The following is a 27,927-nucleotide window of genomic DNA, read 5'->3' on the forward strand; positions in this document are numbered from 1 at the left end:
GGCCCTCTTGTCACTGTTCACGAAATATAAATGTTCAGATAAAAGGTTCGGCTTAAATGAAGATAATGGTGAACGCGGTCTTGTTAAACAACGGCTAAAATTTGTTTAAATAATCAGTCTTAAGACTTCCGCACACCAACGTAACTTAATCGCCAATGCAGACAGCATCAACACCAAAAAGATAGGAGAGCTGTTCCTTTTTTCGCATATTTTTCGTGAAAATATCACTTCACAACGAACCGGAAAGTTAAAAACCTTTATGCTTTTGTAACTTTCCCAGTGAGTAAGCAGAGAGAAATTTACAAAAGTCAGTTTAAACTTTAAATTGTTCAGCAAGCAGACAGAGAGTCTGAAGTGCCTATATTTCTGTACAGCTATCAGTTGGTAGCATTTGCTTCAATTTCAAGTTAAAGGACTCTTGCAAATTATTCTACCGGTTCTATTTACTCACTAGTTTTAGCTATACAATTTAGTGCAAAGATTCCCATTTAATCCGGCACTATTCTGAAACAAAGTTGGTTGCAAAGATGTTCTGTTGTTTTTCATCACAGAGTTTTATGCATAATGAGGTAAGGATTACGTATTATGAATTATGCCATTTCCAGCATAAATCAGTTGGTAGATGTAACCAGCTCTTCTCCATATCTTTTGTTACTCATGTTTTCAAAATGTCGAATAAGTACCGCGGCAGTTCTTTTCGATTTTTGAAAATTCGAGCGCATGAAAACGATAAAGGCCGCCGACTACCAATCAGAGAGAGTTGACTCAATTTGCTACAAACAGCGGAAGTTCTAGAAGAACAGCTGAAGTACAATTTTAAACAACATATGAGATTATGCGGGAAGGAACGAGGTAAGCAAAAAAGGATACATTCAAGCTCACATCTAATATAAAGAGTGTAAAAAACTCGCTTTGGAAAACTGGCATTGACATGATGACTTTTGAAACGAAATTTTCTTTAGAGAACTTTTGTAAACAGGTAGTTTTCATCTCAGTTAACAGCTGATAACTCTGGAGGACACAACTGAAGAACAATCAAAATTTTCCGTGTCGTGTGTAAAGCTTAAATCGCTAAGTGGAAAGCACAATCCGTAGATCTGTTATGAATCCTTAGCATAGCACCAAAACTATTTAGAGTAGTCTCAACATTTAACAAAAAGTTTAAATTTTGTCACAGTTGCCTGGTAGTTCTCATCAAAAGATTTACTCGCCAGCAAACAACCAAGTCTATATCAGTTTCACTTTGTCGTATTGGCCGAGCTATAGCGGCAGGTTTTAATTTGAGGGTATTTTTAACGGCCTCACTCTCGGTTATTTTGTAGTTGACGGCATTCACGATAGTTCAAATTGTTGCTTTTACATCCAAAGCATCAAAGGGTGAAATTTAAACTGACGAACAAACATGCACACTTGTGTAACAGCTATAAATTCGGTAAAGGAAAAAATGAAACATGATTTAGAAATTAACGTTACCTGCTTGAAAACTCCAAATTTACATGTAATGACGCAATGCTACAAATTATGCAAAAACGAGCTTGAATAGCAAGGAAACAAAGACATCTTTTGTCGGATGAGCTTTCTGTTACAAATGGCCGGTCATGCAAAACAATCGTGCGGTCTTCCGTGACAGTTTCGGTCGAAACATGTCGCGGTTTAATCTCAAGCTATGTTTCCGCAAAGCTTTCCTCGCAGTACTTCTACCTCTGGCTACAGGTGAGCACCATATCATTTGAAATCTAATCGTAAGGTTTATCTTTATTCTAATTTACTACATCTAGCGGAATTAGTTGGACATGTCTTCCAGTTTTGACTGCTGAAGCCTAAGAGTTACGCGCACATCACAAGTTAATCGCCAGTGCAGACAGCATCGGTGCCAAAAAGATAAAAGAGCTGGTTTGAGTTTCGCATTTTCTTAATAATAAGACTATCTTACAACAAACGGGACAGTTAAACACCTTCATACTTTTGTGACTAGCTCAGTAAGGAACATGAACGAAAAAGTTACGCAAGTCAATTTAAACTTTGAACTATTCTGTCAGCAAACAGAGAAAGAGTTTGAATTCATTATGTTTCAGTGCAGTTGTCGGGTGGTAACATTTGCATCCATTCAGGTTAAAGTTCCCTTCGATATCATTCTACCTGTGCTATTTATTCTAAAAATGCTTACATTAATCCAGTATTTCACTAAGACAGAGCTAGGGTCAAAGATACGTTCGATCACTTTTTGCCATAGTTCTTTTTTGTTGTTTTTTTGTTTTTGTCACGAAGCAACAGTAAGCTTAATGAGGTGTGGGGATTAGTTATTATTTATCATTCTACTACTATGTCATTTTATTAAATTAGGTCATGACAACGTGCAAAATATGCCACGGTGATACAATGTGAAACAGGAAAAAGATAAGCAGCAACAACATGGCCGCACTGAACGATTCAGCCTTTTTTTCGTTTTATTTTTAGGCTTGGCTTGTAAACAAATGATGTTTCAAGCGCGTAAGATTTTGTGTGCGTATTGCCTCCTATAGAGGGCTGACCAACACTATACGTTATTAGTATATACTAAATGGTGGACAGCGTTGAAGGCAGTCACTGATTGGATACTCAAACTCCGACTATCCTTTGCTATTCACCTCCAGGCGACTTGACCCAAAAATATTGTCATCGTTGCAGTATAAATGAGTTAATGTACTTTTTTGTCCACCACTAGCCACTACCACTTGGGTAAATAGTTGTTAACTATCTGTGACACGGACCTTTGTCTCTAAGGTAATTTATAGAGAGATTTAAGGCATCCACGTGCCTCTGACATCTAACCAATTATCCCTGTTACAATAATTGTTATGAATATGTTGTAACGAAATGTCACGTAAATTTTTGTTTTTTTAGGAGCCTGTGTTGACTTAGATCTTGGAGTGGGAAGTTGGACAATTCCAGATAGTGACATAACTGCTTCTTCGAACCAAAGTATCAACACACCGGCCAAGAATGGTCGACTGAACTACACATCAGGATCGTCATGGTGTGCAGGAACAAGTGATCTTAACCCATATCTACAAATTGATCTACAGACACCTCATATCATCTGTGCTGTGTCCACTCAAGGGAATTCTCAAGCAGATCAGTGGGTGAAGAACTATAGACTACAAATATCCACAAATGGGACAACTTGGACAGACTTCAAGGAGGATGGACAAGTAAAGGTGTATACGAAATGTAGTATGAGACCTAACTGCTCAAAAAAACTTCAGTGTACAGTTACGACTATAACATGGGCTATAAGGTCTGGCATCTACTTTTCATAGGGAAAATTTGCGAACGAAGCTCACAACTCAGATGTTGCATAATTTGGCGATGTTTACATAACTAATGTTCTCAACTACAAACGTCTCAGACAAATGAAACGTGCAAGGCTTGGAAAGAATGCTATCTTATGAGCAATATCCCGAAGAGAAATGTCGCCTCTAGTTGTCATCATTTAAAAAAATTAATCAGCCCTCATGGAGGGCTACGCGACGTAACTACAAACATATACCTCAAATCGTGTGCATATCATCCAGATTCCGAGTGCTGCACCTTCTTTCATGGGAATTTGAGCAATCCGAGATCCTCTGAAGATACACTGATATACTTGTATGAAACATGTTAAAGTCGGCTAGTCTACACAAAACTATCCCTTCACCGGACATTTGTCATGAATGTGTACGTTATCACGAAGGCTTAACGCTGTATTTCTCCATGAAGTTTCCATCGGTCGCTCCAAAGAAGACGAGAAAGGGACATTTTCGTTATTCTTGGAATTTGATCGTGATGAAATTCCTGTTTCATTTATTGTACTTCGGTGATACTGAGTTGTTCAAAATGACGGTTTTCACGCGTGTCGTACAATATTGCAATTGTTGCAACTGGGTTTACATGTATTACTACCGCTGACATGTAATAATACCGCTTACCATGGCAATAAGAGTGCTGCAACCTTTAAAAGGAGTATTTTTGCGCATTCCCACTGAGTGCCTAACTGCATGCAAAATTTGAAGGGTTGAAAATTTTAATTTCTCAAGATGTTTGATTGTTAAGGAGACTTGTTTTTAAAAATGCTAAATCGTGATTGAATGGGATAAACACAAACAGTGTTATAAGATACCTTGATGCAAGTGAAAATTCTTCATGACGTGTCTATAGGTTTCTCCTAGGAGTCGGTAGAAAACTGTTTCTCACTTGTAACTTTTTTGGTACTTTTTTATGCAGAATGCGTCGATGCGTGGTCAGAGTTAGCATTTTCAACTCAAAATGATTACACGAGAGACATGAACTCATACAATACTCAATGGTCCATGGCTCATTCCCGGCCTTTGGCTATTTGCAGGCTCAAAGTCTCAGTATTTGTATAAGCTGATAATTACAGGTGTTAATGATGCAGCATATCTAATTGAGAAAATTTTGATGCAATCTCACATTTTGCACCACAAACTATAGGACTTTACTGGAAATACGGATAGAGATACCATAAAAAAAAACAGTCTACAGGAATTCGCAAGTGCAAAGATTATCCGCTTTTGGCCAACAGCATATCACAATTGGAAGGTTCTAAGAGTGGAAGTTTATGGAGTACTTCTAACTAAAGGTATTTATTCAAAACTGACTATAGAATAAATTGTCCAGATCCATTAAATAATTGTTTTGTTAAGCAAAAATAAGTACACAAAAAATCTCTGAGGGATACTATCTTATTAGATTTAGGGAGAACCATGTCATCGGCAATGGGACAGTCTTCGTTCAAATATGCTTCTGCAAAATATTGGATCGATCTTCCAACAGAGTTGAGAGAACATACCTCCTTCTTCCTCGTTCTTTTCTGCACTTTTAAAGACCTCTACTTCGTTCCGGTTGATAAATGTGCAAAAAAGAACTCAGCCAAAATCCAGTTATCCTGACCTCACGCTTGGTCAATAACGCATATGTATAGATTGAGCCTTGGTAAGATGAGAATATTTTTGAAATAATTCAAGAGCCCACCATGTTTAGAATTACTTACCATTGCTAATTAAATAAATTTTTACTTGCATCATTCTTTTTTTCATGCTTGATATAATTCAGTGTGTGATGGGATTGTTGCATTGCAAGTACATTGAAGATTCTGGAGGCTAGTAGGTTGCCATTGCAACACAATCGTTTACCCAACTACCTGTAGAGCACATCGTCACGCTTAGGATATAAATAATGATATCTCTAATACATATGTATACACTGTCCCCTCTAGTGTTGATACCCCACATTGCTATGGTGAACATCTAATACTTTCTAAGTTCACAAGGATGATTCATTTACTTTCACATCAATAAACAACAGAGATTTAAAACACACTGTTGTTGTTTAGCATTTCAGTGCCATCACAACCTCCTGCTGCCTTCAATTTGACTGCAAGCTCTTCTACCAGCATTAAAGCTTCCTGGCAGTTACCACCAATCTTTGCCAGGCATGGAAGAGACATTACAGGGTTTAAACTGTTTTACAGAGAGAAGTGCTTTGCAGGGTGTTTTTCCTTCTTAAATATTACCAGTGGATCAACATTCAGCAGACTTGTGACTGGGCTCAAAAAGTACACAGAATATGAATTTCAAGTCCTGGCATATACTTCCGATGGTGATGGACCAAAGAGCCCTGTTGAGGTGGAGAGAACACAGGGAGATGGTAGGTGCTGGATGAAGGTGAAAGCGAAAAAAATTATCCCAATTGAATGGAAGAAATTTCATTGGACCTGCGGATGAAATTAAACAAAGAAAAGACCTCGTTTAAAATTAAAGAAAAAAAATGAGGCTTCGACAGGATTCAAAACCGTGCCTCTCATAACTGGGCTATGAAGCCACACATAAGAGCGAGGCAATTTTTAGAGGCTTCTCTGTGGGGTTAACGTACAACACTAATTTCTTCATGGCTGTACTCCGAAAAATAATGAAAGTGTCCAGTCAGGCCCTGTAAGGGCCTCCGAATGAATTACGGCTTACATAGCTGCAAATTCTTTGGAAAACAGCCATGACCCCCCATTCCAGCCCATGGGTCTGTTTCCTTGTCAGTGTAAAGTTTCAAACCACTTTTTTTATAATTGTTTAGATTGTGTTCAGTATGATCTTGGAATGGAAGGTGGAAACATTCAAGACAGTAGGATAACTGCTTCTTCTTCCAGCACATCAACTGCGAATGGTAGACTAAACTATACATTAGGAGCATCATGGTTTGTAGAAACAAATGACACTAGCCCATATCTACAGATTGATCTGCAGACACTTCATATCATTTGTGCTGTGTCCACTCAAAGGAATTCTCAAGAGGATCAGTGGGTGAAGAACTACACACTACAAATATCCACAAATGGGACATCTTGGATAGACTACAAGGAAGGTGGACAAGTCAAGGTATATAGGAAATACAATGTGAGACAACTGCTCAAAAAAATTACATTGTACAGTTATGACTATAACATGGGCTATAAGGTCGGACATTGTAGAATATCCCACAAAGATGGAAGTCCTAAATAAGAATTTTTTGAGCTTATTAATAACCATTATGGCTGCTAGTTACACTGGTGATATTTTAATCCCTGCCACTTTCTTAAGTTGCAAAATTAGTTATTGATGATGACTTGTGACTATTTGTTTGTTTCAAGTTTCTGAGAGGAAATAACGACAGGAACTCAGAAGTGAAGCATGTTGTTTATGGAGTGTTAACAAGATATCTGCGATTTCTGCCGCAAATACACCAGGGTGGGGTGTGCATGAGAACAGAGGTGTTTGGAGTGGAACAAAAGCCAAGTGAGTTTGAAACTTAATTATACTCATTTTCGCACGTTTTCTTTTATCATATTGTAATTAGTTTTATGTTGTAGGTAATCTAAGATACTCCTTTAATCTTTAAACAGGTGTTTGAAACCCACAAGCTGTTTTTCTTTCATGATACCTGCTTGTGTTGTAGATTAGCTGCTAAAATCGTACAAACTACTGTTTCTGCACTCATCAAAGACTGTTGTTGTCATCCTCAGTGTTGAATAAATTGTCAATCAATTCACACATGAAACAGAACCCACATCAGATGAGAATGGTTGCTAGGAAATGGCTCATGAATGTGAATTTATTGTTGGTACCTTCAAATTTTGATTTATAAATGAATTGTAATTTTTTTTTAAGTAAGGTGGAAATTATTGAACTTTAGAATTATTGGGTAAAAATACCAAATAAGTTGAGTTGAGACTTGTTTAGCAGATCTTCTAGAAGTTATTTGATCGATTGTCGAAATTAGTTAGCATGATTTCTATAAAAATTATTATCTTAAAGCTCGGAGGAATGGAGGCCACTGGCCTCCGTTGATCTGCCATTTTTATTTTAGGGCCGTCTAGGGTAATCAATCAAACTTTGAGCAAAGGTTTTAAACCTACTGGTTGTAACTTATTGCATTTCTCTAGGGGGCTGTTCCAACCAACTACGGTATCTCGAGCTCAGATAACCTAGCTTCTCGGCTAATTCTTAATTTAAGCCCTCTATTCCAAAGCTAGAAGTTTTAACTAATTTTAAATTGCACTCCTTATCTTATCTCTGCAAGAAGAGGTTGATCTGTATTGCTTATCAAGCTTGTTCCATTTAGCACCGCTAAGTATAAAATCTCTTCACTTAGCCTGAGAAAAATAGTTTACAGTAAGGGACAACTTCATGTCCAATCCAACTTATTCCTCCTGAAATAGGGGGCATTGGGACTTTTAGTTTTACGGTTCTGGCTATTTTTAGATCGGTTTTTTGGTTGTGCGCTAAAAAACTTCGGTTTTCAGGTTTGTTGCGGTTTGCGGATTTTCTGTCGTTTAGCATAAATTGTTTTTGGTTTTCGTCAAGAATGCTAACGGATTTGCGGATTTGGTATCTAATGTGGTTTTCGGTTTTTCCCATTGGGTTCCGGTTTCTCTTTGATCAGAATGGAAATTATGCGCCTCCACTGATCGCGCGTAGCCGCTAAACCTCGGTATGCTCCACTTGTCACTACTCTATCGAATCGATTAGGGTTTTTATAACTTGAATGTGAAATTTTATCGCTTTTACATGTGATTTTCGGTTTTGATCTTTTATTTTTGAGGTTTTGCAGTTTGGACGACTTCTTCTACGGTTTTGCGGTCTCTACCAAACCCCAATGCCCCTTTCCTGAAAGGGACTAAACTCTTCTTTTACTTATAGAGCCAGCATGAGATGGAATAGTTTACATGCGAAGCCCAAATCTGCACCTTCTTTTGCATGTTTGGAAGAAAACCTTGAAAAGGTTAAGACAAAACCTTGAAAAGGGAAGAAAAGCTTGAATCTCAAAAACTCTTAATGTAATATCTTTTGGATGCAGCTCCACAGTGAAACACAAGAACAAGGATAATTTAATTACTTTTAAAGTATATGATTAGTTACATCCTACAGAGAGTATCTATGTTACAGATGTGACTATTATCCCTTACTTCTGACTTATTTGTGTACTTACTTCTTGAAATTATTTGTAACTTAGGATTATTTAGCAGATCCACATTAACCTATGCTGCCACTTAACTTCAACGTGCTTTTACAAAGTAAAGAATGTTTTTACGTATTACGTATATTTTAACAATGTGTTCTTATCAAGTGTGCAATTTGAATCGCTAAATGGCTGAAACAATACAAACAACTGTTTCTGTTCTCGTCAAAAACACCAAGTGACTCACGGTAACATGTGTAGTTTGTATACTCACAGATCCTGTAGAAGTTATCCCATTGATTATTTGAAATATTTGAGAAACAATGTGAAGGCTGATTTTAAATTTATCTTGCAGCTTGTGAAATGGAGGCTATTGGTCTGGCCTTTAATGGTAAAATTCCAAACAACAGCTTCACAGCTTCAACGTTCTATGATGGTAGTTATGAGCCTCGTGATGGTCGCCTGAATGCAAATGGAAGGGGTTGGGGACCCTCAGCTAGAAATGATCCTAAAGACTACTTACAAATTGACCTTTTGTTTGAGTATGTTATCTGTGCTGTGGCTACTCAAGGAAGTAAAGGAACCAATGAATGGACAACTAAGTACAAGATTTACTTATCATTGGATGGTACAAATTTTGTCACCTATAATGAAACCGGTGTTGAAAAGGTTGGTGTATGCGAGGGTTATTTTTTTATTTAATAAATCTAGCACCTAAAAACAAACCGTCATTTTTTTCAATCAAAAGGAGAGACACAAATAAGCGGTTCCGGTCATTAACAGACAGCATCAATCCTCTTTCAAGTGAACTACAAACTGCTGCATGTAAGAGGAATTCAAACTGTGGAGAGTTTTATCATCCTAAAATCTATGAGCAATGAGGAGCTCTTATTTCCAAAGTTCTCAATAAAGAGTTCAATAATCTATGGTTTTATTGGGAGAAGTAAAAAAAAAAAACGCTCAGCAATTATAAATTACATTAAGAATGAAGGACTTAAAAGTGCTAAATCGTGATCCAATGGTTTAAACACAAATAGTGTTAACTGTTAGAAGATACCTGTGTTAACTATTAGAAGATACCTCCATGAAAGTGAATTTTCCTGGTGAGGAATCTCCAGGTTTCTCCAAGGAGATGGCAGAATATTGTTGCTCATTTGTAACTTTCTTGGTACTTGTTCATGCCTTGATGCATGGTCAGAGTAATCGTTTTCAATTCAACTTTTGTTTTCCGTACGGTGCACGCTACTTTTTTTGCCGTGACTCATACAATACTCAATGGTGCATGGTTCAATCCTTTCGCTATTTGCAAGCTCAAAGTCGCAGTATTTGTAAGAGCTAATAATTACAGTTGTTAATGATGCAGCATATCTAATTGAGAAAGTTTTGATGCAATAATCTCACATTTTGCATCACAAACTATAGGTCTTCACTGGAAATGCAGATAGAAATACCATTAAAAAAAACACTCTACAAGAATTTGCAAGTGCAAAGTTTATCCGCTTTGGGCCAACAGCATATCACAATTGGAAGGCTCTGAGAGTGGAAGTTTATGGAGTACTTCTAACTAAAGGTATTTATTTGAAACTGACTATAACATAAATTGTCCAGATCAGTTAAAGAATGATTTAGTTAAGCGATCAGAAATACACAAAAAATCTTTCTGGGATACCACCTTATTAGATTTTAGATTTAAGTTAGGGAAAACCATGTCATCAGCAATGGGACAGTCTTCGTTCAAATATGCTTCTGCGAAAGATTGGAACGATCTCCCAAAAGAGTCAAGAGAACACAGCTTCTACTTCCTCTTTCTTCTTTTTCGCATTTCTATGGACCTCGACTTCGTCCAGGTCCATAAAAGTGCAAAAACATAACTCAGCCTAAATCCAGCTATCTCACGCTTGGTGAATAACCAACCTCACGCTTGGTGAATAACGGATATGTATAGATAGAGCCTTGGTATGGTAAGAATATTTTTGAAATAATTCAAGAGCCTACCATAAGAGAATTTGAGAATCAATAACTTTAATTCTCTTTGAGCCTCATCTCATCCACTCTGCTGAGATCCTTCAGCTTCTATGTTTGCTAAATTAAGTAATGTTTTACTAACATTATTTTTTATTCGTGCTCCATATAATCCAGTGTGTGATGTGATTGTTGTATTCCAAGTGCATTGAAGATTCTGGAACCTAGTAGGTTGCTATTGCAACACAATCGTTTGCCCAACTGTCCGTAGAGCGTGTCTTCACGCTTAGGATATAAATAATGTATATCTAATGAATATACACAGTCTCCACTAGTGATGATCCTCCACACTGCCCTTGGGAATATCTAATATTTTCTAAGTTCACAAGGATGATTAATTTACTTTCACATCAACAACCAACAAAGAATTAAAACACAGAAGTGTTGTTATTAACATTTCAGTTCCATCACAACCTCCTACTGCCTTCAAGTTGATGGCAAGCTCCTCTTCCAGCATTACAGCTTCCTGGCAGCTACCACCAATCTTTGCCAGACATGGAAGAAACATTACAGGGTTTAAACTTTTTTACAGAGAGGAGGACTTCGCGGGATGTTTTTCCTTCTTCAATATTACCGGTGGATCGACATTAAGCAGACTTGTGACTGGTCTCAAAGAGTACGCAGGATATGAGTTTCAAGTGTTGGCCTACACATCTGATAGTGATGGACCAAAAAGTTTTGTTGAAGTGGAGAGGACGATGGAGGATGGTATGTGACAATCCAGGGATAATGAAAAAACGTGCGCTTTTGAACCATTGGGAATTAGCGCTCTATAAATATTTAAGAAAAAACGTGTGGAACCATATTTTATGAATTTTTCCACCTTCATTAAGCGTTACTTGCTAATGAGATACCAAACATGTGATGAGAAAGGCTTACCGTAATTTGCAACACGAAAAGAAACAAAATATTATGAAATGAAAATCTGAAATTTGCGAGATAGAAATCTCTTAATAATTGGCGAAGTAGAAATCTGCAATTTGCAAAATGGAAATCTGTTAATGATGTTTGAAATAAATTGAAATCGTTAATGGGGGAATTGACAATCTATTAATGATTTTCGAAAGAGAAATCTATAATTTGTGAAAATAGAAATTTGTAAATCGCGAAATGGAAATCTGTAATTTGCGAAACAAGAGTCTCTGTGGGGAACTCCTCAGGCGAGAGGATTCAATCGGTCAGTGCACCACAAGTTAAGATTGCATATGCAGCCCACCGAATCATGAAAAAACGACAAAAAAAAAAAACCAACTAGCGAAAGGTAGAGATAAAAATCTGCCTGCTGTTCTTTTCGAAATCTCCACTATGTTTATATAGGTAATCACATGATTTTGAGTGCAATTTGGAATAAATAAGCACGAGTAAAGTTTTTTAAAGACTGACAAAATTGCATGGGCCCGTAGTTATTATCTATTAATAATATACATGAATAAATACGAGGTAGCTTCTCATAACTACGCAGAAGAAAAGCGCGCGCATCACGTGCAGAAATAATTTGTTCAAACCCTGCAAGTGACATTGACCTTGACATTAACTTTGACATTGACCAATCATTCTGACCAATCAGAATGTTTGGTTTGTTTCTTTCTTTGCACTGAATTAACTCTCTTCTGCACTGAATTAACTCTTTTCTGCACTGAATTAACTCTCTTCTGCACTGAATTAACTGAAAACTGCATTCATGTTAACCGATCAGAACTGAGAAATTTTTTCATGTATATTATTAGTGAATAAATTAATTTATTACACGACTCGGCCAGTCAGAGGGCCAATAGCTAGAGTCAACAAATTAAAATGCTCTATTGCCGGTCAATATTCTCTGAGTATTGGACCAGGCACTTTCCCAAATGGTCCCGAATGATACCGCACTTGTGCCCCTTTGAACTTCAGTCGTATAATAAATCTCTTATTAACCCAGCTTGCTTGGGACCGTACTGGAAGAACATCGGCCCTCGGTCTTTTTTGCACGGAAAAATTTGAGCTAACATGAAAAAAATCAGGCCTGTACGGAAATCGAACCACTGACATGTTAGCTCAATTTGTAGAGGGCTGCACTAGTATCGCAGAGGGCAGTGGTTCGAATCCCGTACAGGCTTGACTTTTTCTTTTTTTTTCTCTGGTCTGATTTTCGCCATTGCATAAATAGGGCTCTCTACTGCGAGGATCGTGCATCATACGTATCTAATACCGCACTTCAAATTATGTGAACTTCATATATTCATTGTATCTAAGTAATTATAATGACTTTTTCAAGACACAACAGCGATAATATTCATGTGGCAAGTTTAGGTATGACATTAAGTTTTCAGATATTCTAGCAGCTAATTAAACTTAAATACGCTATTATCCAAATGCAGCTCCTTCGCGACCTCCATCGAACTTCTATGTCACTGCAACTTCTTCTACCATTGTTACGGCATCATGGCAACTACCACTAGCAGACTCCAGAAATGGAATTATAAAACGATTTAAAGTGTTTTACAAAAGGAAAGACTCCTCAGTGTCAGGAACCATCCTTCCTATCAACAGTAACTCAACTTTAGACAAAAATGTCACTGGTCTTAATAAGTACACAGAATATGAATTTCAAGTGTTGGCCTTTACTTCTGTTGGGGATGGACCAAACAGCTCTGTGGTTGTTATGAGAACAAGCGAAGATGGTGAGGACAGCTCTTTGTTTCTTCTTCTAAAAGTGTTATGGCTTTTCATAAAAGGCCAAATACATGTATGTTTTTCCCAAATAAAACGAAAAATGCAAATCTGTAGATATATGCATGTACATGAGATATGAAATATCATCAGATTCTCAATATGATCCATAAGACCATTTTAACGAATGCTCTCGGTAAATTAGGTTATTGATAAAAAAAAAAGCATTTTTAATATATAACAGAATCCAACTGAGTAAACTATGTAGAAAGAGGCACTTTATTTAAAAAGTATATGGAAAAAGATTGTAAATACCATTTGAAAGTGGAAAACTTATGTATAAGTTTATCATTCATAATGTAAGGAGATAACGATCGTTAGGATTGCGATAATTTCTATTGATTATGCGACTTCTCAATTGCAGTTCCTTCAGAGCCCCCTGGTGGCTTCACTTTGACTGCAAGTACTTCCACTAGTATAACAGCATCCTGGCAGTTACCACCAGAAGACTCCAGAAATGGAGTTATAACAGGATATAAACTGTTCTACAAAAGAAGAGGCATTTCAGGGCCAGCAAGCATGCAGTCCATTAACAATCAGGCAACTCGCACTAAAGAGGTGACTGGGCTTGATAAGTTCACAGAATATGAATTTCAAATATTGGCTTTCACTTCTGTTGGGGATGGACCAAATAGTACAGCTATTTTTGAGAAAACAAAGGAGGCTGGTAAGAAATAGGGATTTAACTATTCTTATGAAACGAAAAACTTTTGGATGCTAAACATGTCTCTATAGGATGTTTTTGAGGCCTAAAGAAGAGGCCAAACAGAATTTATGAAACTTTGTCTATGAGTTTGTTTGTCCTATCTCTTATTTAATAGATATTAACTCAATCTAGCTTCCAACACATAATTTTATGGTAGGTGTATATGGTTGCCTGAGTTTTATGGAAATAAACCTTTCCCCGTACACGCCTGGTATTACTCTAACAGTTTTTGTCCATTAAAATGTCCTATTTTATGATGGCTTAAGAGGGAAAACGTTTAAGTGTGCTGGTGACACTGTTGAAGTTACAAGTAAGGGAAATACATTAATTTTAGCTTTAAGATTGAAGTCTGTCCATCTTAAAAAGAGGTCTCACCATTAAAATCTTGTTCAAAACAGTCAAAGCTGCCTATGCACATGCAGCATGGGTGGTTAAAACATACAGTGTTGTACTTTATGTCCTATTGAACAGGTAAGAATAAGTAATATAGATGGGAGACTCTTAAATGAAACTACTTGTTATCCCACAGACGTTTAAATTGACTTATAGGAAGAGTCAAACCAAAGAAAAAGTTAAAGAAATTTGGTGATAAAGAATAAGTGCACCAAAATTATGAGAGCAAGCTCCGATCTCGTCTGTTAGAAATCTGTTATTACCTTTACCAGTATCATTAACTGTAAATGTGCCTTGATTGAGCCTTCATACTTGGTCATTTCAATTACAACTCAGACATCTCTGCGACTGAATGTGCCACTCTCTCAAGGAGGCACCAATGGATATCTTCCTGAGTAAAAACGTCCAAGCGAAAGTAAGAAATAAAAAATCTGCGTGGTGTTCTTTGCGAAATGCTCACTATGTTTGTGAATAAATTAATATATTGTCTACGCGAAAGAAGAGTTGCGCCATCAAGTAATAAACAACAAATGTTATTTGAAATAATGACTGGCGCTATAGCTGTAGGGCATAAAAGGAGTAAGCAATGTATGTTGTAGATGAATTATTCGAATGCGAGACAAGGCACTTTCCTGACCGAAAATACACCTGCAAAATGGCGCAACATGTTTCTAGATAAATTGTCAGTGTGGCTGGGAAAATGGAAGAGACCCAAACTCTTTTTTTTTTTTTTGAATTTCAAGCATGTTGAAGATTTTATATGTAGATATCTGTTTTGAAAATTACAAATTACAAATTACAAATCTGTTTTGAAAATTTTGATTTCGTATCGTTTCGCAAATTACACGAGAGAGGTAAACAACAAGATATTTAGGAATCAACTAGTTACTTTTTCAAGACACAACAGCGATAACATTCATGTGGCAAGTTTAGGTATGGTAGTAAGCTTTCAGATATTCTAGCAGCGAAATAAGTGAACTTAAATACACTTTTATCCAATTGCAGCTCCTTCGCGACCTCCAGCTAACTTCTCTGTCACTGCAACTTCTTCTACCGCTGTTACGGCATCATGGCAACTACCACCAGTAGACTCCAGAAATGAAATTATTAAAGGATCTAAAGTGTTTTACAAAAGGAAAGACTTGTCAGGGTCAGGAACCATCCTTTTAATCAACGGTAACTCAAGTTTAAACAAAAATGTCACTGGTCTTAATAAGTACACAGAATATGAATTTCAAGTGTTGGCCTTTACTTCTGTTGGGGATGGACCAAACAGCTCTGTGGTTGTTATGAGAACAAGCGAAGATGGTGAGGACAACTCTTTGTTTTATCTTCTAAAAGTGTCATGGCTTTTAATAAAAGGCCAAATACATGTACGTTTTTCCCAAATGAAATGAAAAATGCAAATTGATAGATCTATGCATGTACATGAGATATGAAATATCATCAGATTCCCAGTATGATTCTTAAGACCAATTTAGCGAATGCTCTCAGTAAATTAGCTAATTGAAAAAATAAGCATTTTAATAATGATAATAATAATTTACATTTATATAGCGCAGACCTCTATCTGAATATATTCAGTCGCGCTTCACAATATCGTAAGATAAAATTATGGCAAAAGTAACTAAGATATAAGAACCTATTGGAACCTGCGAGTCTATGCACTCAAAGAGAACAATAGCCTAGCTAAGTGAATAAGAAACATGAGTAAAAATAAAAATCTATTTGAAAGCTAGATTAAGAAAATGAGTTTTGATAGCCGTCTTGAAAGTGTCCAATGTCTTTATGTTACGAATTGTCGAAGGTAATGCATTCCAAAGATGAGGTGCAGCTGATTGGAAGGCACGATCACCAAGGGTTGGACGGGTCCTGGTGCTGGATATTTCGTTTGATATACTCGTTTCACCTAAGAGAGTACCTGGATCGCTTTTTAATGCTAATTAAATCAGTCAAATAGTTAGGGGCTAGACCATATAAACAGTTAAATGTCAAAAGGAGAATCTTAAACTTTATACGGTAACTAATCGGGAGCCAATGAAGGCGGAAAAGTAATGGCGTAATATGGCAGTATTTTGGTGATTCAGTGACCAACCGAGCTGCGGCATTCTGCATCCGTTGGAGTTTCATGATATGTGAATTCGGAAGGCCATATAGTAGACTGTTACAATAATCTTAACTACTGGTTATAAAAGCGTGATCTAATGTTTTGGTAACTGAACGACTTAGTTATTTCCTAATTCTACGTATGTTGTAAAGATGATAAAATGCGGATGAGCAAGTTCTGTTAATATGACTAAGCATAATCATCCTCGAATCAAACCAGATTCCTAAGTTTCGAACTTCAAATGATGGAGCAATTTTGGAGTCGCCAACCGATAAGATGCTGTTGTTACTGACTTTCTGAAGTTGTTGTCGCGTTCCAATCAAAAGACATTCTCTCTTATCCGCATTCAGTTTTAACTTGTCCGTTTGCATCCACTGACTAATGTCAGCGATACATGATTCCATGGCAGTTAAGGCAGTGAATTTCTCCATGCCATTTCCTGGTGGATATGCGATGTACAGTTGTGTGTCATCTGTATAACAATGGGGATTAGGAAGATGTGTTTCGATAATCCTAAAAAGCTTGCTGGCGTAAAGAGAAAATAATAACGGCCCGAGACAGCTGCCTTGTGGAACTCCAAATTCAAGATTAAAGATATTCGATAGGACTTCGTCTATAGAGATACGCTGGGTTCTGTTAGAGAGGTACGACTCAAACCAGTTAAGTGCAGAACCTTAAATTCCAAAATCAGATTGAAGGCGATGCAAGAGAATGCGATGGTCAACAGTGTCAAACGCGGCGCTTAAATCAAGAAGCACAAGCAACGTGCTTCTTGATTTTGACTATATAACAGAATTTAACTGAGTAGACTATGTAAAAAGAGGCAATTTATTTAAAAAGTATTTGGAAAAAGATTATAAATACCATTAAAAAGTGGGAAACTTATGTATAACTTTATCATTGATAATGTAAGGAGATAATGATGACCATACTGATTTTGTTTGTCATTTTGATTCTTATAATTTCTAAAATGCGACTTCTCAATTTCCAGTTCCTTCACAGCCCCCTGGTGGTTTCACTTTGACTGCAAGTACTTCCACTAGTATAACAGCATCCTGGCAGTTACCACCAGAAGACTCCAGAAATGGAGTTATAACAGGATATAAATTGTTCTACAAAAGGAGAGGCATTTCAGGGCCAGCAAGCATGCAGTCCATTAACAATCAGGCAACTCGCACTAAAGAGGTGACTGGGCTTGATAAGTTCACGGAATATGAATTTCAAATATTGGCATTCACTTCTGTTGGGAATGGACCAAATAGTACAGCTATTTTTGAGAAAACAAAGGAGGCTGGTAAGAAATAGGGATTTAATTATTTTTATGAAACAAAAAACTTTTGGTTGCTAGACGAGTCACTATACATGTTATTTAGGCCTAAAGAAGAGGCCAAACAGAATTTATGAAACTTTGTCCATGGGTTTGTTTGTCCTATCTCTGATTGGATAGATCCTAACTCAATCTAGCTTCCAAGACAAAATTTTATGGTAGGTGTATATGGTTGCCTGAATTTAATAGAAATAAACCCATGTCTGTACATGCATGGTATTATCAGAATATTTTGTCCATTAAAATGTCCTGTTTCATGATGGCTCGGGTGGGACAACGTTTAATTGGGGTTGGTGGCACTGTTAAAGTTTCAAATAAGGGATATACATTTAATTTAGCTATTAACTTGAAGTCTGTCCGTGTTAAATATGGCAATCAGATTTCTTATATTGAAAATCGTTTTTGAAAACGGTCAAAGCTGCCTATGTACAGGTAGCATATGTTGTTAAAACCTGCAGTGTCTACCGAATAGGTAACAATAAATAATATGGAGGGGGAATTTCGTCAATTACATTATTTGTTATCCCACAGTTGTTTGAATTGACTTATGGGAAGAGTCGAACAAAAGACAAAGTTTTAAAGAAATCTAATGATAACGAATAAGTGCAGCAAAATTATGATAACAAGTTCCGCTTTTGTCTGTTGGAAATCTGCTATTGGCATTACCAGTATCATTAACTATAAATGTGCCTTGATTAAGCCTCCAAATTGGGTCATTTCGTTTACAACTCAGACATCTCTACGACTGAATGTGCCACTCTCTCAAGGAGGCATCAATGGATATCTTCCTGAGTGAAAACTTCCAAGTGATAGCTGTAAGTCAGTTCTACTATTGATAGTGTCAAGGAAAATGACACTGACTCTGATTCATTTATTAAAATGCTAATTAAAATATGACTGCTCTATTGCAGCTCCTTCAGGACCTCCCTCTCGGTTCAGTGTCACTGTGAACTCTTCAACCAGTATTACAGCCTCATGGCATTTACCACCAGAGGACTCCAGACATGGTATCATCAGAGGATATAAACTGTTCTATAAAAAGAAAGACTTAGGTTTAGCAACCTCCTTGACTATTGACAATGGAAACACATCAAAAAGAGTCACCAACCTTGACAAATACACTAAATATGAATTTCAAGTGTTGGCCTTCACCTCTGTTGGTAATGGACCGAACACCTCTTCTGTTTTCACAACAACAATGGAAGATGGTGAGAATCGGAAGTGCTTTAACTAACATTTCAATAATCGTTTCAATAATACCCTCTGACATAAAGGCGATGTTAATGATTGATTTAGGGCGTTGGCTTTCAAGTTTGGACTTCCGGCCGGTATTAAAAAGTCTCCTTCTTCGACATGCCTTGCGAATAATCAGCTCTTAGAAGTTTGCTTTCATGACTTGAGTTGTTCAGTTGCCCAGATGAGCTTGATTTTAATCCAGTTCTTGGATTGTCCCTATGAAAAAGCCAATACCACACCTAAATGGGGGAGAAGTACATTCTTATATTACAATCTACAACACAATACAACATGCTTTAATGAATATGCATGTAGCGAATCTCTGTATCATACTTCTACTAATAAGCACAATATATTTGTTTTTCCAGCTCCCAGTGCACCTACGTCTTTGTCTTTTGTTGATGTACCACCTAGCAATTTACATGGTCCTAGAATAACCTTGTCCTGGAGCAGGCCTGCAAAACCAAATGGAGTCATTAGAAGATACACTGTGTTTTATAGTCACCACGGAGGTGCGGCAAGAGAGGAATCTGGATTAGACAAAGATGCATTGAGTCACACAGTTGATGTGTTGGGTGGAGTGACTTATCAGTTTCATGTCAGAGCTGTAACTAATAAACCTGGAACAAATGGGACGATAACTGTAACTACCACAGAATACAGTGGGTTTGTTATATTTACCGTTAGCTTAATTGCTATGCACCTAAATGCATTCATATGTATTACAACATGTAGTAGTGACTTCATCGTGGTGATCCCTGATGGTGTTTGAAAATGATTCGATTTTTAATTTTTTTTTTTCCGGTTTGATTTGACTTTTTTACCATCAAAAAAGTAGTGTCTTCCACTACAGCAAACTCGGCCTTCAAGTGTACTTAATCCATCAGAGCTGTAAGATACGTGCTTGAATACATTAAAGTATGAATTACCGATTAACTCTACTTTTATTCACAGGTATGAGTATTTAAGTTTTAAGCATAGTAATCTGTTTGTCTTTGCTGTTTTTCCTTTTTTTTTTTTTTTTTTTTTTTCTTTAGTTTTTTTTTTTTTTCTTTTTGTGCCGTAATCTTTAACTATCCGTCACAGGTTGTATTCATGAGTAATATTTTGGGAATATTGTTGTGTCATTCTGGTGCGCGTTGGCTTAGCTTTTCATCCCAGAGTACATTTACCTGATAAAGACTGTTTTTCATGTTTGTCAAATAGAGCCAAGTCGTGGACCACAAGAGGTATCTTCTTCTGCAGTGAACTCCTCAAAAATTGTTATAACTTGGCTTGGACTGCCAAAAGAAGTAGCCTATAGTAATATCATAGGATATGAAGTTAGGCTTAGCGTGCTAGAAAACTGCACAGGGATCCAATCTGGCTATCATTCAACCATTAACGCAACCACAACTTATGTTCTCGTGCCTGGACTCTCTTTGTGTGCCAAGTACGAAGTCTCTGTTAGAGGCTACACTGCTGCGGGGCCTGGACCCTACAGTAGTCCTGTAATGGTGCAGACATTGGGTAAGTAAGCCTCCAGTGAGGCGATTTGCAAGGTAGGGGTTGATCAGAAGGGTTGCAACAACTTATGGGAAAGTTTGGGAAACAGAGGGAAATTATGATGGTTTCGAGCCAAACGCGAGTGATTCACCAGCTCTTTGAGTTTATGCTTAACGGGCACCTTTAACTTCACAGGTTCTCGTATAGAGTAAGGATTTCGTTATATTTACCTGACTAAAGTGAGCCTTGTCTCCCTTCTCCCCAGCTGTAGTGTGGTCTAAAGAAACGCCATCTTCGCCTTCTATTTCTACGAATTCAAGAGGAGGAGGAATTTCTGCTAAAGTCAAGCTTCCACGTTTTCCTGGAAATGCAAGGTATGACCGACTAAGTAATTTCACGTTTATTTTGAGGGCTATTCGGAGAAGGGTAGACTGACGAATTGCAGAGGAATTACTTGACAAAAGGGAGAAGAGGTTCAGGATTTGGGTTGTTTCCTCTAGATCTTGTACTGTAGTGATCACCAGACATCTTGTATCTTATCATGTAAGATGCAAAAGAAAATATAGCGTGAAGAACATGTAACTGACAAGTAACAATCGGCACCGAAAGATACTGCTGACACTACCAATATCCTGCTGTTTATCTTGCAGGTTTTATCAAGTTATCATCATTACATTAAGCTCAAACTATATTGGTGCTGTCAAACCACCGTCAAGATTTACAACACAAGACATGATGACGTATGAAGAAGCGCACAAATCTTCGGTTCCTGCTGCCTATGTCGCTTTTCAGTTTAAAGGAAATAGTTTTGATCAAAATCAGGAATTTGTTATTGGAGATGGAGCGCAATCCAGTGGTAAAGAAAGGAGTAAAAGAAGTAGTGGTGATCAATATTATTACAACAAACCACTGCAGCTGAATACAAACTACAGAGTGTTCCTCAGGGCTTTTGTTTCCGAGGTACCCTAACAAAGTTTTTATCCCTAGAAAGGGATTTTCTATTCATTCAATGTAAATATGAGTGACAAATCTGACTCATCCACCTCTTCCAGGTCTTCTTCTCGGGTGTCTCCCGAACTTCCCCCGCCAACACTATTATGTTACCGTTGTTTACTAGCTCTTTTGATCTTAGTGAATGCATTTCTATAACAGCAGCTTTGAGCAGGCTCGTAATGCTTAGGAGGTCTAGCTTGAGTCACCATACTATAACCAAACACAGCGAAAGGTTACACACGAATGAGTAGCTCTTGTGGTTGTGTTTTGCAGACGGTGTATGTCTCTAGTAACTTCGTAGCCATTGACACCAAAGGTACTGCTGTTTTGTTTGTGATTTTTTGTATACTTATCTTTTGTCAGAGACATTTAGCAGTAAGCAACCAAATTTACCTCAATGTTGTCTAAGCTGTGAGTGTTTTACTGATATGAAACTGCGATGCTGTGTTGGATATCTTTCTGTGTTTGTATTAGAATTAAAGTTTCCATCAACTGAGGGGCTTTCATACTATTTTTTAGTTGAGATGAGAGAGGCTGCAAAGTCTTTATGCTGCTTTGTGTGCTGAACTTTGTTAAGGAATAACTACTCCATCTTTATCAAAACTCAGGTAAACCTTTTATCAAAGGTCTCCCAAAAACAACCATTACATCAGTTGGCGAACTGGCAGTGTTGACCTGTGAGGTTATCAGAGAAACTAAAGCCTCTGTTACTTGGACTAAAGATGGACTTACCAGTATACCTCGCGCTCAGCTCGAGAACAATGGCACAATACTTATCATAAAAGATGTCGTTCCTAATGACAGTGGTGTTTATCAATGTAAAGCAACGAACAAGTTTGGAGAGAGCCGTACAGCTACGACAGTCATTGTCGCTGGTAGGTAGAAAGTTTATTACATTTACAGTGAACATTGGGTAACAATAACACTTTCATTTCCTTTTGTGAGATAAATTTTTAGAGTAGTAAGTGCAGTTTTTTTGTTTGGAGTTAGAGAATTAAAGAAATTAAAAAAACAAGGATAGTATGTTTTTCTAAGCGATACGATAGTTGCCATGGTAACTAGTCTCAACCTACTAAAAGTACAGAATGACATCCTTTGTGCAGTAGACAACCAGAACTGCGTCGTGCTCTTGCTAGTTGATATGTCTATAGCGTTTGACACGTTTGATCACAAGTCACTTTCAACTGTGCTCTCCAGAGGTTTCGGAATAAAAGGAAAATGTTGAATTGTTATTGACGGAGTCAAGTCCAACACCAAAGACTTGCAATGTGGAGTGCCCCAGGGACCCGTACTTGGCTCAATACCGTATGCACTATATGCCTCTCTCCACATGGTGACATCACCTAGCGTCATGGGCAGGGATATCACTTATAGGCAGACGAAACTTAGCTTTATTTTGCTTTCAAACCTATACCCGGTGAACAACAAGCCTCCATAGCATGCAATGCGAGATCGATTCATAGATGGTACAAAATAAGCTTAAACGACATCGAGACAAGACAGAATTTCTTGTACTGAATGCACAACACCGTCCTCCACCAATGACTGACTACATCAAAGTAAACACGGATCGAATCGAGCGCTCTTTTTCTGCACGAAATATTGGTGCTATCTCTGATCAGAACATCTCCCTGGAGAAGCACGTCGCATACATATGCAAATCATCGTTTTATCATTTACGTAATATAGCGAAAATAAGAAACTGTCTGTTGAAATCAGACACTAAAAATTTTGATCCATGCTTTTATCTCCAGCAAGCTCGACATCTGCAACTCTCTACTACATATATTAAGTTCCACAATTTCTACTGGATTACCTTCTTTTCTTTTTAACAAAGCATTTAATCGGAGACATTGAAGATACATTTATAGGTAGAATAGGATCCTTATCACTATTCGTTATACCTTTATCTATCCATTAGAATATTTTGATTTCACAAAATTTAATTAGAATTCACACATAGTAGATATAGTAGGATCCTTCTAATTATTCATTATAATTTTATCTATCCCTTAGAATTTTTCGATTTCACAAGATGTAACTAGAATTCACGTACAGTAGATTCACGTACATCATCATGATATTTTTTTTCAGCAATAGATATGGACCTTGCAAAAGATTCATATGTTTTTACTAGTGCATAATTAGATATTCTTATATCATGTATTAATATATTTGTTTATCATTATTAGGTTAGATTTACTTTTTCTTTTTCTATTGTAAAGCGCCATTAGGCTAAATGGAAATGGCGCTATACAAATTTTGTTATTATTATTATTATTATTATGATTATTATTAATACCTAACTCCAGCCACTCATCGATAAGTCATTGGCAAATTAGTGTGTGTACTGAGTACTAACCAAATATTAGAAGATTTTAATTAAAGGTGGAAAACAAAAACAATACCAGTAACAACTATACAAACCACCACTCAGTACGCAAACCAAAAGTACATCATGTTAGTGTCCTTACATATTTGTTTCAACCCTGCTCCGTTGGCATGAGCATACTTTTGTCTAATGTTTCTTGGTATCATTACGTTTTCTGTTTTTTTTTTTTTTTTTTTTTTTTCACACAGTGCCACCAAGAATTATCGAATAATTGTCCCCTTTCACGGTGGTATGTGAAAAGGAAAGTCCATGTTTTCTCTCGTGTCAAGCAACAAGTTATGTTTCGTTTAACTACTCCTGGACGAAAGATGGCCAAGTTCCAACTGGTGATAACATCAAATTGATGAATAACAGCCTCATTGTCACGCCACAGGTTGGAGAAGATTATGGGGAGTATGTTTGTCACGTTACAAACGCCTTTGGCTCAACTTTATATGAAATCACCCTACTCGATAGTGAAGGTAGATATTTTTTGTCACATTTCGAACGTAATCAAACTTTTCGTTCAACAAGTTTTAAGAGCATAGAACTTTCAAGTCCGGTTTGGAGTTTTTAGGCTTCTAATTACAGCTGTTCAGATAGCTTTTTAAAATCTGGTCTGTGTGTGTATCAAAAGCAACATAATATAGTGGTTTCATACACCGAAATTGTACAGTGTGTAGTTACATTTTCTTTCTCCAGTTAGAAAATTGTTTTAGTGCACGATGCAGGTCGATCATTCCGTATATTAAAATTGGCCTGTCAGGTTGTAACTAAATCAATACAGAGTTAAGCTGAATGCATCAATGTTGAGGGGCTTCAAGGCTAAAATATCTCTGCTTCCTCTATTAGTTGCTTCGAGATTTGTGGAGGTCATATGAGTGACTTGATAACGAGATTTCGAGTTAATAGGCGTTCGAAATTTCCGGCATACAATGAAGTACGACCAAGAGACGACACAACAGAAAGTTTGAAACTGTATTCATGTCTCGTGGATAAAAATGTGTCATTCCTTAGGATGAAACTACTCAAACCAAAACATCAATGCATTGAAACAAAGTAACGAAGCAGTTTTCAGTGTTTGACATACAGCGGTGATAAACATTGTATTACAACGCATTTTATATAGAACTTGACGTTTCGTATGCTAGGCAACGTGCATTTTCAAAAGTAAACCGTTGCAATTGTTGAAAGCTATATATAGTGAATGTAAGAGGTCTGGAACCTAGACTGAGACAATAAAGAATCTACAGCAGTACATTTCTAGACTAATAAGAAGTACTAGCTAAAAAATAACAACAACTTCTCACTACTAACATTGACATTAAGGGAAGGCTTTCGTCGTCGTTGGCAGTCCATCGCAGGCGACGATGACTGTTTATGTTAGGTGAGGCAGACTCTCTGATGAGCAGCCAGACCCGCTCGCGAGCGGCAGATCCTGTTACAGCGACTACATATATAACCTGATGTTGCAGTGGAATGTTATCTTTCATGAAGGCTTTAGCTCTTGAATGAACATAGTCTCTTTACTTTTACAATAAAAGTCAGTTTTTTCGACGCTAAAATGTCAAAATGATCCGATTTAAAGTTGTGACCAGTGGTCATTAAATGGGATCATTTTGACATTTTAGCGTCGGGAAAAACTCAATTTCATTGTAAAATTAAAGAGACTTTGTTCATTCATGAGCTAAAGCCTTCCCTTAATGTCAATGTTAGTAGTGAGAAGTTTTTGTTATTTTAGCCAGTACTTCTCATGAGTCTAGACATGTACTGCTGCAGATTCTTTTTTGTCTCAGTCTAGGTTCCAGACCTCTTACATTCACTATATATAGCTTTCAACAATTGTAACGGTTCAATTTTGAAAATGTGTGTTGACTAGCATACGAAACGTCAAGTTCTATATAAAATGCATTGGAATACAATGTTCATCACGGCTGTTTGTCTTATTTTCTTAATCAAGCTACGATGGCCTAAGAACAAGAGTTTATATGAAACTGTTTGACGTACAACTGGTTCGAAAGTGGTTTTTTTTCTTTTACCAGCGACACAAAGCATCTTCTTTGCCAGTGTCATCGCATTGTCTTGTATTGTGTTCGTGTTGCTCCTTATAATTTGTGGGCTGATATGGCAGCGAAGACGAGCTGTTCCTTCTAAAAGGATACAGAGCAAAGAAGAAATTGACTTTGATGACGTCAAATCTTCACCTGATCAACAGTCAAGTAACGAACAAGCTTCAGACCCAAACACATATATGGAACTCAGACCCAGGCCCTCGAACCAGGAATCTCGTGTTCCTTCTGAGTATCAGTCGTTACAGGAAATACCTGAGAACCCCGGATATTACAATACTGTGTTTCAGAAGGAAAATGGCGGGAAACAAAATGAAGAAGTGTATGAGGAAATATGATAATCCAAAACTTATTTTGTATCAGTTTTGTTTAGATTATCCATCCTGTTTTATGTAATAAACTTAACTATATACTCATTCTGTCTATGTAATCTGTTGGAGAGGAGACGCATAGATGACGTCACATCTTGCTTCTTTATTGTCTAAAGCAATTGGATTCCTTGTTGCCGTGTGTCTGTTTTGTAATAAGTCACAGAAGACGTCAAAATGCGGTAAGAACGTCAGTGCCACACTCTGCTGCACTTCGCGTGCCACTGTTTTTTCCTGACTGCATTTTAAAGTCATCTGTGATCAAAAACGGAACAGACGCACGGAAACATCCAAACAGTACTTCGGTTCGTGACACACTTCTTGCTCTAGTCTGGCTAAAAGAAGCGATGAGTAATTTGGCAAAGAAATGAATTCGTTTTAACTGTTTTCCTCTTTCACTCAAAATTCATTTCTTCAACCTTATATTTTACTTGTATCTGTGTAATTATATCTCTTGCTTTTGATGTGTTAAAAAATGTACAGCTCGATTTTAACCTTTAGTTATAACCCTCGGATGAGGGTTAAACTAAATTTATAACTATGGGTGAGGTTCCCAAACTAAACGAAACCACTTAAAAGACAATCACACATAACTTCGTCAACTTGGCTTGACGAGCCCATCTTATCAAATGTGAGTTAATCTATATATACCGTTAGAGTCAGTGTTACAGCACGAATATATGAATTCGAATTAAGGTGTATTCTGAGCCAACAGAAAAATAATAGCCATTAGATGTAAACAACAACAAAGCTTAAAAAGGTGATGTCTCTTTCAATCATAAATTACCTTTTAAAGACTAAAAGTTATATTTTTTTAATCGTTTATTGGACGTTGGCAGTGTTTTCAGTTTATTTTTATGCACAAAAAATTCTTTTGAGCTGTAAAAGCAATATATTGCTTTGCTCTCTTTAAAGAAACTGAAAAAAGCTAGGTTACAGAATATTGTTGCTGGGTGTTTGCAGATAAGAGAAGGGAAGATGATCGAGTATTTTCAATCAAGATATTTTTTAGATTACATATTATTTTTAGATAGTTGAAAATGCTGGGAAATATTTTTGCAAGGCAATAACATCTAAATAGGTTCTAAATGTAAAGAAGCAGCGGAATAGTTGTAGACAGTAGAATAAAATGTTTTCACGAAAATAAGTGTCTGATCGCGGTAGACCATCTTTTTCTTTTAACCAGAAAAAGACAAACCTGCCTTTATTCGATGTACAGTTTTAGCCAGGCTTGTCGCAGAGCTTCAGTTACTCAGTTAAACATTTACCACACATATACTTGTCTTGCGTTGTGCCCGCAACGTAGCTTGGAACAAAACATCGTCGCGAATTCGGAAGTATTGTCATCCCGTCATGTTCTTCATACCTAGTTTTTTACGTTTGATTAGGTATCCTATTTTCTTAATTATGGGACTTTGCATACGCGCTTAACGCAATCGGCACCACTGTAGGAAACCTGCCACGCGGAAGACTCTTTAACTTGAGCTGTTTATCGACAAAAAAAATTGAATTTGTTCTGTAAATACCCTCGAAGGATAACATTTTAAGACATTGCAGGATTCCTGTAGCCAAATAGTGCAGTTTACTCCTGCTGTTAACTTTACATTTAGTCGAGGATTAAAGCCTGACCTAAACTTTCTGTTGTCTTAGCTACAGTACTACCAATCTCTGCATG

The 27,927-nt window shown here is 37.1% G+C and overlaps 1 protein-coding gene and 1 pseudogene across 2 annotated transcripts in view; one reads left to right on the plus strand and one right to left on the minus strand.

Moving 5' to 3' along the window:
- Positions 1-27,399, plus strand: part of LOC111347665 (uncharacterized) — a 27,864-nt pseudogene extending 465 nt beyond the window's left edge. The window contains exons 2-19 of the transcript XR_015992905.1: positions 2,884-3,197; positions 6,659-6,803; positions 8,822-9,135; positions 9,889-10,036; positions 10,891-11,196; positions 12,846-13,148; positions 13,562-13,864; positions 15,302-15,604; positions 17,395-17,697; positions 18,642-18,938; positions 19,335-19,628; positions 20,173-20,475; positions 20,717-20,825; positions 21,102-21,411; positions 21,718-21,760; positions 22,053-22,319; positions 24,025-24,297; positions 25,858-27,399. The product of XR_015992905.1 is annotated as an uncharacterized LOC111347665 (transcript). The remainder of the gene's footprint in view (positions 1-2,883; positions 3,198-6,658; positions 6,804-8,821; positions 9,136-9,888; positions 10,037-10,890; positions 11,197-12,845; positions 13,149-13,561; positions 13,865-15,301; positions 15,605-17,394; positions 17,698-18,641; positions 18,939-19,334; positions 19,629-20,172; positions 20,476-20,716; positions 20,826-21,101; positions 21,412-21,717; positions 21,761-22,052; positions 22,320-24,024; positions 24,298-25,857) is intronic.
- LOC111347091 (uncharacterized) overlaps positions 1-27,927 on the minus strand; it is a 325,446-nt gene that overhangs the window by 114,007 nt on the left and 183,512 nt on the right. The gene's annotated exons all lie outside the window — the stretch shown is intronic.

Source organism: Stylophora pistillata, chromosome 11 (genome assembly GCF_964205215.1).
Source record: "Stylophora pistillata chromosome 11, jaStyPist1.2, whole genome shotgun sequence".
NCBI lineage: Eukaryota > Metazoa > Cnidaria > Anthozoa > Scleractinia > Pocilloporidae > Stylophora > Stylophora pistillata.